Source organism: Otolemur garnettii, unplaced genomic scaffold, assembly GCF_000181295.1.
Source record: "Otolemur garnettii isolate 467f Iridium unplaced genomic scaffold, OtoGar3 scaffold00051, whole genome shotgun sequence".
Lineage (NCBI taxonomy): Eukaryota > Metazoa > Chordata > Mammalia > Primates > Galagidae > Otolemur > Otolemur garnettii.
In genome coordinates, this window is record NW_003852446.1 from 5,227,535 (window position 1) to 5,241,007 (window position 13,473).

Consider the following 13,473-nt stretch of genomic DNA (forward strand, 5'->3'; position numbering starts at 1 on the left):
GCCATCATTGTTGTTTGGCGGGTCCGGGCTGGGGATTCGAACCCGCCACCTTAGGTGTACATGGCTGGCGCCTTAGCCAGTTGAGCTATAGGCGCTGAGCCAAAACACCACTTTCTTAAAGTCACCTAGATACTGATCTATTAAAGCTTTGCTATGGGAACTGAGACTACAGTAACCATTGTTCATGTGTCTCACACTTTTTTCTATACTATCCCATTTAATCCTCACAATATCATGATGCCTAGCCAGACACAGTGGCTCATGCCTATAATCCTAGCACTCTGAGAGGGAAAGGCGGGAGGATTGCTTGAGCTCATGAGTTCGAGACCAGACTGAGTGAGACCCTACCTCTACTAAAAATAGAAAAACTGAGGCAAGAGGATTGCTTGAGCCCAGGAGTTGGAGGTTGCTGTGAGCTATAACACCATGGCACCATGGTACTCTACCCAGGGCAACAGCTTGAAACTGTCTCAAAAAAAAAATATATATATATATATATATATAAAAAAATATATAAAATGATGCCCATCTTCCCAATTAAAGAACTGGCAGCTCATCACAGAAGTTAAGTTTATTTCCTGAGCCAGTATTCTCCAAAGGTGGGAGATAGGAGAAAAAATTAGAATGTCTATTTACTTTAATTTTAAAAAGAGAAAAAATTAACTTCTCTATTGTTCCAGTTACAGAAGGACGTTGGCTCCTTCATCCAGGCATCATCCTGTGTCTCTAGGTCACACAGTTAAGGGTCCTCTGAGGGCCAGGAAGCAGCCAGAGGGATGGCAGAACCAAGGAGCACTACCCGAGCAAGCACTGGCCATCAGCCTGGAGGGGTACCATGCAGTGCTATGATGCCTCCTAGCAAAGCCTCTGTATGGGTATTACTCCTTTTAATTAAAATCACTCTCACTAAAGGGATTATTAGCTGCCTGAAAAGATTTGTATAAAGAAAAGTAGGAGTTGTAAACATTACTGAACATGAAGCCAAGAAACCAAGAAGATGGTGGAGCTACCACTTCAGCTCCTGGTGGAAGCTTTTGGCAGTCACATTAGAAGGAGATCATAAGGACAAGCCAATCATATCTTACAGGGAGATCACAAAAAGAACTTCTCAATTATCAAGATAATCTGTAATACGGGTTTACTTCCACATTTGGCATAGGTGTGAGTGTCAAACCATTGGGATTGGCAAGATATTTAAAAACTATGTACCTGAATCCATGAAGAAAATGTCTTCATTTTCCACCAGTGTCTAAAGCCATACAATACTCAATCTTATGCTTTCCAAATGTTCATTAAGCTAATAATAAATGTTTAAAAGCTTCTCTGGGGTTTCCTCAATCTTTAATTAGTACAGTATCATATGCAATAAATAAACATACATGGAGATACTCTATTCTTTTCTTTTTTTTTTTTTTTTTTTTTTTTTTGAGAAAGAGTCTCACTTTGTTACCCTGGGTAGAGAGCTGTGATGTCACAGCTCACAGCAACCTCAAACTCTTGGCTTAAGCAATTCTCTTGCCTCAGCTTCCCAGGTTGGTGGGACTAGAGGTGCCCACCACAGTACCTGGCTATTTTTTTTATTGCAGTTGTCATTGTTGGTTAGCTGGCCAGGACCGGGTTCGAACCCACCAGCCTGGGTGTATATGGCCGGTGCCCTACCCACTGAGCTACGGTCACAGCCTCAATTATTTTTTAAACAAGAATCGAAAGGGCTTGGATCTCTGACCTAGGCTCCCCACGGCCAATCACCATGGAAGCTTATCACTTTTCTGACTTAGAATATAAAAACAAGGCTGGTAGGTAGAGTTGGGACATGCCTGCCAGAGAGGAGGGGAGAACAGGGATCTGGTCAAGGAATATGGTAAACCTAAACCCTATGTACTTTCCGAGACACAGGAAACTACCAACAGTCTTTCTTCTTCCTTCCTAAAGAGCAAGTTGTATTTTCTCTCTTCTCTATGTGAGCTTTACTGAAATAAACTGAGAAGAGGGCAAAAGGAATCTGGTTCAAGTAGATGTTGACCAAGGAGTAAACAGCTGCTGCCTGTCGTGACAAACTGTAGAGAAGTGCATTCTTGTTTTTCTTTGATTTCTCTCTTTCAATGAGCCCAAGGCCGTACCTTAATTGATGCCTCCCTGAGGATTGCTGGGCATTAAGGATTGGGGACTCAAAGATAAAGCATAATTGCATAATATTTGAGTCTTCCCAATATCCTATTTCACTGGTCTTTCCTGATATACCCTTTCTTCACGCATCCTCCTTGCCTTCTGGCCCCAGCAGAGTTCCCACCCACCACATCACCTCCCTGGCCCCTGCCATTGAGGGATCCCCAGATGTATCTCATCCCCACCAAGGGCTGCTAAATGCGTTTTGGGTATGGATCGTTCTTAGTTCTGTCATGGCCCCTAGAAGCTTCCACCACATACAGTCAGTGGTTGATAAAGACCTGATAAGCTTGAGAGAGGATACCAGAGAGGGGTGAGGTCTGGGACAACAGGTCTTCTCAGGGAGACCACAAGGATGCACCTGCAGGGCCCTCTTTATGGTGACTCAGCTCTTGGGAATTTATAGGCTTAACTCCCTGGAACTTGGAATTTCCAAGTTCTGTGAAATCCTGTAGTTCTGTAGGGGCTGGAGTAGCATCTCCCACTTGATTCAAACTGGCCAATGGGAAGGGTGCCTGTGGGGTGGAACTTTTTGACTGTCAATAAAAAGGGAAAGACCAAGCCAGTCCGGGAGCGCGGCCATTTGGAAATCTTCTACGCTGTAAGCTCCCGGCCGATGAATAAAGCCCTTCCTCTTATAACTATGGTGTTTGGGTGCTCTTTCTCTCCGTTGGGCCTCATCTTCCTGCAACAAGCTGACTGCTCAGGTTGAATTTTCTGATGGCAGGTGGTTCACTGCCCAACAAAGGCACTACTAAAATGGCAAGTGTCAATCACATTTTTGCAAATTGAGTCATACTCTTCAGTGCACTAAAGGAGCTTGCACTAAAGATCCTGTGGTTAATTCTTTTGTAACATGAATAATTACTTCTTGCTTTACCTTTCCTGTCAAGATGATATTTTTACATATCAGTTTTCTCTAAGTGGAGGAAACCTGTGTATGGCTTTGTTAAGAGCTCATAAATCATGAGACTATGTCTCTCTTACTCCCTTTAAGGGCCTTTTCCTGCGTCCTCTACAAGACTTTGAAAGATTGAGAACTTCATTAGCCAGTACAGTATCATGAGCCACATGTAGCTATTGAGTAATTGAAACATAGCGAATCTGAATTGGGGTGTTTCTGGAAGATGTACACCAAGTTTCAAAGACTTATTTGAAGAAAAACAGGACGTTAAAATAGCTCATTAATAATTTTTCTATAGATTGCATGTTGAAAAGATATTTTGGGTATGTTGGGTTACATAAACACATTATTCAGATTAATTTTGCCCCAGGCAAGCCTGAGCAAGAGTGAGACCCTGTCTCTAAAAATAGCTGGGCGTTGTGGCAGGCACCTGTAGTCACAGCTACTTGGGAGGCTGAGGCAAGAGAATCACTTGAGTCTAAGACTTTGAGGTTGCTGTGAGCTATGAGGCCACAGCGATCTACCAAGGGCAACAAAATGAGACTTTGTCTCAAAAAATAAACAAACTAATAAAAATAAATAAAAATAAAAATGCTATTGGCCAGGTGTGGTGGCTCACACCTGTAATCCTAACACTCTCGAAGGCCAAGGCAGGTAGATTTCTTGAGTTCAGGAATTCAAGACCAGCCTAAGCAAGGGTAAGATCCCATCTCTACCAAAAATAGAAAAACTAGCCCAGCACTGTGGTGGGCACTTGTAGTGCCAACTACTTGGGAAGCTGAGGCAAGAGGATCGCTTGAGCCCAGGAGTTTGAGGTTACTGTGAACTACGATGCCACTCTACCCAGGGTGACAGAGTAAGGCTCTGTCTCCAAAAAAAAACAAAAAAGTTATTAATGTGGCTAGCGGAATATTTAAGGTTACATGTGTGGCTTGTACTATATTTCTATTAGACAGCAATGGTTTAGGATAATACTTGGCAAACAGGTGATAAAGACCTTAGATTGTACAAACACACCAAAAAATATTCATAAGAGCCCATAACAGAAAAAGTCTGTGTTCCCCTAAACCCATTTCCGTGCCCTTAAGAAGCTATCAAAGACAAAAGACTACCTAAGATTTTTTTTTTAATGGTACCCTTTGGGAAATTACCTCCAGGCATAAGCACAAGATTAAAACATTAAGCTAAATAAAATATATCAGAGGTATAATTAAGACAACAGTAAACAAAATCCCATATTTAAAGATGCCATAAATTAAAAAACTTAAGAACTTTTTTCTGTGTCACAAAAATAACTCCCTCCAGCGCCTGCTGCACCTAGAGCCAGCCTCCACAAGTTTGCTGCTTCTACTGTCTCTGCAAAAACCAAAGGTGCAGTTAACCCGGTTACAAAAGACAGAGCCAGAGGAGATAGAGATCTGCTTAGAAATGCAAAACACTTCGTCCTCCCTATCTGCACCTTCAAACTTGCTGGAATGTCTCCTCCCTCAAAGATGAAATATTTGAGGGTGGTTTTTAACTGTCGGTTGGCTGAGCCAGATGACAAGCTGCTTCTCACAGCCAACTTCTCACGGTGGTGGCAGTGGCTTTTCTGAGGCCCCAGCTGTGACCAGGCCCCTCCCTGCCTCTGCACATTGTCCTTCTCACCAGCAAGCAGCAATTTCATGTTGACTTACCCCAAGCAGACTGCAAGCTCCATCTGGGAAAAGCCCTTATCTTTTCCAGGATTCTAAATCCCTCACCTAGCATCGTATCTGGCTGAATAAATATTTGAACAAACTAGAAAGCATGAAGGAGAATGAAAGTTTCCAATTAATTTCCTTTGTCATATACACAGTGATACATAAGTCTCAGTGCAGTAAGTTTTAATCATTTCAGAAATAAAAATGTTACATGTGTATTGCTTTTGTACTTATTTTGTGAATTATGAAGAACAAATTTTTAATTTTAATGTTTTGTTTCAGCCCTCTCATTGAAGAGAACACAGAAAATCAAAAAGGAATTTTTTTTCATTTGATCTGATCCTGCAATCTCATTACTAGGCATCTACCCAAAAGAAAAAAAAATCATTTTATCATAAAGACATTTGCACTAGGTTGTTTATTGCAGCTCAATTCACAATCGCCAAGATGTGGAAACAACCTAAGTGTCCATCGACCCATAAATGGAGTAACAAACTGTGGTATATGTATACCATAGAAAACTATTCAGACATAAAAGAAGATGGAGACTTTACATCTTTTGTGCTTACCTGGATAGAGTTGAGACATGTTCTTCTCAGTAAAATATCACAAAAATGGAAAAGCACGTGTCCAATGTACTCAAAACTAACATGAAACCAGTAGATGATCTAATATACACCCACATAAGAGAAAAAATTCAATTCAAGTTGGTGGAAAGGGGAAAGGGAGAACGAGGGAGGGGGGAGAGGGGAAGGGGAGGAGGATTGATGTGCTCCCACTTAATGGGCACAATGCAACAGTATATGGCACCTCCTGGGTGCCAGATACAACTACAATGAGGAATTCACCTAACAAATGCAAATATTGAAACCTAAGCATTTGTACCCTCATCTTAACCTGAAATTTAAAATAAATACATAAAAAGTAATTTTTTGCCAAAAAAGATTTTACCAAAAAAGATCATGAGATCATCAGTGCTGATCATCAGTGATAGAAAGAACATTAGATACCATCATGTCAATATTTTTTCTGAATTTTACAGATGAGGAACTAAGGACTAGAAGGTTCCATGTTTGAGGCTTAGAGAGATTGAGAGCTACATAAGACCAGGACTCTGCTTTCTCAAATTACAGTTTACAGGGCCAGGCGCGGTGGCTCATGCCTGTAATCCCAGCACTTGGGAAGGTGAGGCAGGTGGATTGCCTGAGCTCACAGGTTCCAAACCAGCCAGAGCCAGAGCAAAACGTTATCTCTAAAAATAGCCAGGTATTGTGGTGGGTGCCTGTAGTCCCAGCTACTTGGGAAGATAAGGCAAGAGAATCACTTAAGCCCAGGAGTTTGAGGGTGCTGTGAGCTATGACTAGGGTAACCAGAGTCTCGCTTTTGGCGGGACAGTCCCGCTTTTCAACAATTTGTCCCGTGTCCCACGGCGTTTTTAAAAAGTCCCGATTTTTGGAAAGAATGCGGAACGGGCAAGAGTACAAGAAGGGAATATACGGTTTTCGGCTGCTATGTGGCTATTTCGCCAGAATATGAGTTTTATATTATTTTTGTTAATTTTATAATGTTAAACTGTAATAATAACAAATAATTGCTAAGAAGTGATTACCGAGAACTGCTTATCAAAGTTTGCATTGTTGTCAGGCCCCTGCCCTGTCCCCTGCCCCGACCCCCGGCCAAGTTGTTCCGCCTTACCGATGTTAAAATCTGGTCACCCTAGCTATGACGCCACAGCACTAGACCAAGGGTGACAAAGTGAGATTCTTTCTCAAAAAAAAAAAAAAATTACAGTTCACAGGAGGGAAGGTAAGACCCAAAGGGGAACTTAGGGCACTATAGTTTAGACGTTTGGCCCCTCCAAATCTCATGGTGAAATCTGACACCCAGTGCTGGATGTGGGGCCCAGGGAGAGGCATTTAGATCTTGAGGGCAGGAGGGATCCCTCATGAAACCTCAGTGCCCTCCCAAAATAATGAGTGAGATCTCTGTCAGCTCTAGCTCAGCAGAGAGCGGGTGGTTTGAAGGAGTCTGGAATCTCCTCCATTTGTAGCTCCCTCCCTCACCATGTGACACACCTGCTCCCCCTACTCCTTCCACCTTGATTGGAAGTTTCAAGCTTCTGCCGTATTTGTATAATCTATGAGCCATGAGCCAAATAAACCTTTTTTCTTTATAAATTAGCCAGCTCCAGGTATTTCCTTTGCAGCATAAGGTGACCAGACGTCCCGCTTTTGGCGGGCCAGTCCCGATTTTTAACAATTTGTCCCGTGTCCTGTGGCAAGTCCCGATTTTTGGAGGTAGTCCAGGTCAAAAATGGCGGCGACTGCGTTTAGGCTTTCTGGGCTGTGGGGTCGGTCCCGCCCACAGCTGAGGCGGCCCAGGTCGAGTGGTATCCACTGGGAAGAGGGCTCAGCTCACATGTGGAGGGCCCTCACCTTCTTCGTCGCCCTTCCCGGGATGGGAGTGAGTATGCTGAATGTCTACTTGAAATCCCGCCAGGGAGAACACGAGACCTGAGTTCATCCCTTACCCCCATCTTCGCATGAGGACCAAGCCCTTTCCCTGAGGAGATGGTAACCATACTATTCCACAATCCTCACGTGAATCCGCTTCCAACTGGTTATGAAGATGAATAAAGAGAATCTAGACCACTACCCAGACATTGGGGACCACAGCATCAGTTTGGACCATTACCCTGCTCGTGGACCAGAGAAAGTGTACAGGACCTTAAGCTCACCTTCGTTTATCATATGATTACCAGTCTTCCATCCCTTCATCCCTTTACTTGTGGCAGGAGATGGCTTAAATAAATAAACTAAGATTGGTCAAAAAAAAAAAAAAAAGAAGAACACACACCTCCACACCCCCCATCGATGGTGTCCCGCTTTACCAATGTTAAAATCTGGTCACCTTATTGTAGCAACACAAAACAGACTAAAACTCAGGGAAACCTGAGACCAGTAATGGACTTTCATGCTATTGGGTTGGGGTTCTTTTATTTTTCTACATACAGCATAGTTTCTAGAATAGGCAGAAAAAGTTATACCAGACAAGAACAGATAAGGAAACTTACGTTCAAAACTAGAAAGACAGAAAATACATCAGTGGTTGCCTGGAGCTGGGGGTGGGTTCATGGGCTGACTGAAAATGGGTATGAGGAATCTTTTTTGGGCGACAGAAATATTTTAAATTTCTTTTTAAGTATTAAATTGCACACTTAAAATATATGGAAATTTATACCCCAATATAGCTTTTTAAAAGCTATATTAATTTAATTTTAAAACTAAAATTTAAAAATTTTAATTTTTTTAAAAATAAAAATTAGAAGTCTGTGTAATGTATATTTAGGAATGTATAATTATAGATATTTAGTCATCCAAGTGTTAGACCAACTGTGTTTATGCCCCCCAAGGAGAGAATACTCCCCATTCAGTGAGGGGAAACTATTTGGGGGGACTTCCCCTCTGCCATGAGATATAATCTGATGGGCCTGTCCATCAACATGTCCTGTGCTCTTCCAGCTAATGTACAGGGCACAGAACCTAACTGTGACTCACAGCAATGTGACAAAGTCTGGAGATAGCTGGAACAGATAACCCCACCAGGGTTCTCAGAAGAGGCAGAGATCCCCAGAGCTGCTTGGTTGTTATCTTCCCCAGACCTGACTCTCTAGCTTCTCCTTCTATTCCATAAAACACCCTAAAAGCCTTACGATCAATTCCTCTTCCTACCTTCGTTAAGAGAGTTGAAACGAGTTACTTGAAACTAGAGAATCCTGATAAATACACTCATGCATCAACTTTAAAAAAAGTGTACACTCTTCCCTACACATGTCTGCACAAGACCAAGCTCTCACCATCCAATGCTTTCCAATCAGTGTCCGACTGTGGGCTTTGAGGGCCTGACTTTCCCAGGTCAAAGCAGCATGTGCTGTGGGGCTCTCCAAGTACAGCAAAGCACCCCTACACACCAGCCATACTTTCCCTTTGGTGTCTTCATAAATATACCACTAAGGGGCACCAAACCAAGAAGGGGGTAATTTCTAAGGCTTGAATCTGTTAGAAAGTGAACAACAGCCTCCCCAAGGAGGACAGGCTGAGGACATGGACCCCAATGACAAAAAGTCACTGGGCCTGAACTCTCTCCCTTGGCTGGAGGCAGCACACTTTTGGCCAGATGGCATCTGGCAGGGTTCAACAATGTCTGTAGCAGACTCGGTGGCAGCTCAAAGAGTCATTGGCAGGGAAGGGGTTAAAAAAAATGAATCAAGAAAGAAAAAAAAAACATAAACCCAGCTATGCAAGAGGAAAGGAAGGCCCATCATTGGTTGCCTCAGGCCCCAATAAGGATGTTCTTGTCAGTGGCTGCTTTCTAGAATGGCCCACGAAACCTCAGCCTCTCAGACCATCTCTCCTACTTCTTGTCACCTCTAAGCATCTTTACAGAGGACTTGAGGTATAGGAGAAAGCCCCACAGGCCTGGGAGTGAATTACAGTTTAGACATTTACTAGCTGTGTGACACAGGGCAGAAGACCATGCTTCAGTCCATTTTCTTTGTTTAAAAAATCATGAGATAATGATCCATTACAAGGATGAGAAGTGATATCTAGAAACACCTGCAAACATAAGCTGCTCCAAAAATGACAGCCACTATTCTTACAGACCATTATCACATTGTGCTGGGAGGGCTTCCCAATACACACCCTCCCTTCTCACCTCCTGGCATCCCTAAAAACGCAGATCTTGCCTTCATATGGTGTCTGGCTTATAGTACGTGCTCAATAAATGTTGATGATCAAGTGCGTCCATATGACACCAGGAGTGTCCTGAGAAAGCATTAACATCAAACCACACCACAACACACACAAAAAAATGCACTTGCAAGTGTAAGCCTTGTTGTTTGACTTGATGGCTTGAGAAAGTAGAAGATCAACATGAGCAGTTGGCCACAAATAAGCATGCCCCTTCTAGTCCAAGACTCTCAAGTGCTACTGTAGTCAGCCTTGATTCCTCTCCCTCCTCTGCCATGACCAATGCTCCCAACAGCAGAAGAGCCTTCAGTTAAAGATCAGAACACCATGCAAGGCCTGGACAGAAAGTCCCCACAAAGCCTGGGGGCCTTGAGTCCCTCACAGCTTGCTTTCTGAGGCCTCTGCACTAGGGCCTGTCTTTGGAACAGAAGCTCATGGAGCAAGAACAAAGAGCTATTAAACACTTCCGAACTCAAAGTAACCCTTACAGCCTTAGAGTTCTTTTAAAAACATGCATTAGACAGACTGGATTAGATTAATTTGGCCAGAAAAAAATAAAACCTATTTTTTTTTAAGAGATGAGGGTCTCACTGTGTTGCCCAGGCCAGTCTTGAACTCCTGGCCTCATGAGATTCTCCTGTCTCAGCCTCCCAAAGTGCAGAATTATAGGCTTGAGCCACTGCACTTAGCATAGAAAAAGACTTTTAAATTGCATCTTAGAAAGCCAATTTAATAAAAGGTTAGTTTAGTCAAAATAGTTTAGCCACTTAAAGAAGATAAAATCTTTTTTAAAAATTCAGGTAGAAAAGAAAAAGAACCTGAATGCTGCTTTACATAAATATTTGACAGTAAGTAATAAAATGGCTTGAAGAGAGTAAAGATTTTCTTTTTTTTTGAGACAGAGCCTCAAGCTGTCTCCCTGGGGTAGAGTGCCATTGCATCACAGCTCACAGCAGCCTCCAACTCCTGGGCTCAAGAGAGTTCTCCTGCCTCTGCCTCCCAAGTAGCTGGGACCACAGGCACACGCCACAATGCCTGGCTATTTTTTTTTTTTTTGGTTGCAGCCATCATTGTTGTTTGGCGGGCCTGGGCTAGATTCGAACCCGCCACCTTAGGTGCATGTGGCTGGCGCCTTAGCCACTTGAGCCACAGGCGCCGAGCCAAGAGTAAAGATTTTCCTGACTCCATAACCTCGTTCTTAGCCTCAAAGGAAACCCAAAGACAGGTGCCTGATTGGGAAGTGATCCCCCTATTTTTCTCACTGACAGTATCTCAAAGGTTTTGGGCAAACCTAAATATGTAAACTTGAAAACAGAACAAGACACAGTTAAGTGTCTGCTTATACTATGTATTAATTTGCTTACAGATGATGCAAAATAAAATAATTAGAAAACCTTGCCACCTCCCCAATACCCTCTCATTTCATGGAACAATTTTTATTGGACAGACACACATGTGGATGGTTGAAACACATTTGATTATAGATAAGGTATCTAAAAGATTTGCTTAAACTATCTCATTCAAAATAAATTCACAGAGCTGTACACTACAAGATACCAAAGGACTACAATGGGAAGCAACTCTTCTTTTCTTGAGGATAGTGGAGGGACAGGAGGCTGACTTTATATTTGGACATGCAGGAAAGAAGAAAAGCAAAAGCCTTTCTGCTGATTACAGCCTAGCTAAGCTGAATCAGCACTAAGAGGCAGGGACCAAATCAAAAGGAGGGACATTAAAAGCAATTCCACAGAAAAATGTGGTCGGCACAGTGGGTGGTGGGCAAGGGCTGAGTCACCATATGGCCTTCTATTAATAAGAAATGCACTGTCTGGTAAGACAAAAAGTAGACAGTGAGGAAGGTGACAGCTAACCGCAGCAAACCTTCACTGCCTTCCTTGGGCAGATTTAATGTCCCACTTCAGGCTTCATTTATACCCCCAGATAGAGTAAATCCGATATTGTAAGCCCCAGGAAAGCAGAAGGGATATGTGAAACTAAAGCTTGTGGGCATCCAGAAAGAAAAGTCACATTGCCCAATGCATCTTTCTCCTTCAAGTGATTAGCTGAGTCAGGCACTCAAGAAATGCCTGTTGTTGAGGGGGTAGAAATACACAAGGATAATTTTGACAAGATGCTGAGAATCTGAGAAGGTGAGAGCTGAGACAAATGCACAGGATTAAAAGCAGAAGATAACAGCAAAATGACAGTTCTTCAAAGCAGTCAAGAATTTCAAACTGTCATAAGCATAACTTCTTAGAGCTAGCCAACATCTCATCTAGAAGTAACATCTAGCATATTTGCAGCACCATAATGGGTAGGTTATTAGGGAGGGTGGTTTGATGGTTTCAAGGTAAGTTTCACCAACAGTATTAGATAGTAATTATGAGTCTATCAACATACCATGTTTCCCTGAAAATAAGACCTACCCAAAAAATAAGCCCTAGCAGGATTTCTATGCATTTGTTAAATATAAGCCCTACCCCGATAATAAGACCTAGTGATGGATGTGGCAGATTTGCAGCATAGCCACACCATGCATTTCAGCGCAGAGAATAAGACATCCCCTGAAAATAAGCCCTAGTGTGTCTTCTTGAGAAAAAATAAATATAAGACAGTGTCTTATTTTCAGGGAAACACGGTAGTAATTGCTATAATCAGGAGGATTACTTGAGCCCAGGAGTTTGAGGTTGCTGTGAGCTATGATGATGCCATGGCACTCTACCCTGGGTGACAGAGTGAGACACTGTCTCAGATTAATAAATAAATAAATAAAACTTAAAAGATAAACAGCTAAAAGACTTCTAGAAGACCCACATCAAAAGACTTCTAGAAAGATGTTCTAAGAACAACATGTAATTTTTTCAGAAATAATTACATTTAGTCTCTACCATTTTTTACTAAAGGAATGCCGGGTAACCTTGGTGAAATGGCCAACTCCAGGTCTAGGGCAGGAAATGTGATCAGGCTGGACCATCTAGTCAAACCAAGAAAGCAAGGAAACCATCAAAAATGACTTAGGGCCACCAGTGATGTTGGTGTGGATGTGGAGAAAAGGGAACACTTCTACACTGCTGGTGGGAATGCAAACTAATATCATGCTTCCCCCAAAATAAGACGCTGTCTTATATTTATTTTTTCTCAAGAAGACACACTAGGGCTTATTTTCAGAGGCTGTCTTATTTTTATTAAGTATAATACAACAATCTACATTTATTCAAATACAGTTAAATCATCTGCTTCTGGAACCTGACAGGGGGAGCCAACCTTGTTGGTGGGGCTGGTGTTAGTGATGTGTGAACTCCTTTCCCCTAGCCATTCGCACGTGCACAATAGGATGCCTGAGACCTCAGTTACCACATGTGCACCCGCACAAGTGCAAATGGCTCAGAGAAAGGAGCTGTGGCAGATAAAAGGTATTCCAGTCTTCCTTACTGCTCCGCACTGAAATGCAGGCATGGCTATGCAGATACACTGCATAGCCACGCCCATCACTAGGTCTTATTATCAGGGTAGGGCTTATACTTAACAAATGCATAGAAATCCTGCTATAGCTTATTTTTTGGGTAGGTCTTATTTTCGGGGAAACACAGTACGTTCCTTTTGGAAAGATGTTTGGAGAACACTTAGAGAACTAAAATTAGACCTTCCATTGGATCCTACAATTCCTCTACTAGGTATATATCCAGAAGACCAAAAATCACACTATAACAAAGATATTTGTACCAGAATGTATATTTCAGCCCAATTCATAATTGCTAAGTCATGGAAGAAGCCCAAGGGCCCATTGACCCATGAATAGACCAATAAATTGTGGTATATGTATACCATGGAATATTATGCAGCCTTAAAGAGAGATAGAGACTTTACCTCCTTCATGTTTACATGGATGGAGCTGGAACATATTCTTCTTAGCAAAGTATCTCAAGAATGGAAGAAAAAGTATCCCAAGTACTCAGCCCTACTATGAAAC

The 13,473-nt window shown here is 42.4% G+C and overlaps 1 protein-coding gene and 1 pseudogene across 4 annotated transcripts in view; one reads left to right on the forward strand and one right to left on the reverse strand.

The window, feature by feature from the left end:
- SH3KBP1 (SH3 domain containing kinase binding protein 1) overlaps positions 1–13,473 on the reverse strand; it is a 357,471-nt gene that overhangs the window by 304,552 nt on the left and 39,446 nt on the right. The gene's annotated exons all lie outside the window — the stretch shown is intronic.
- On the forward strand, positions 7,066–7,388 carry LOC105887166 (annotated as a pseudogene).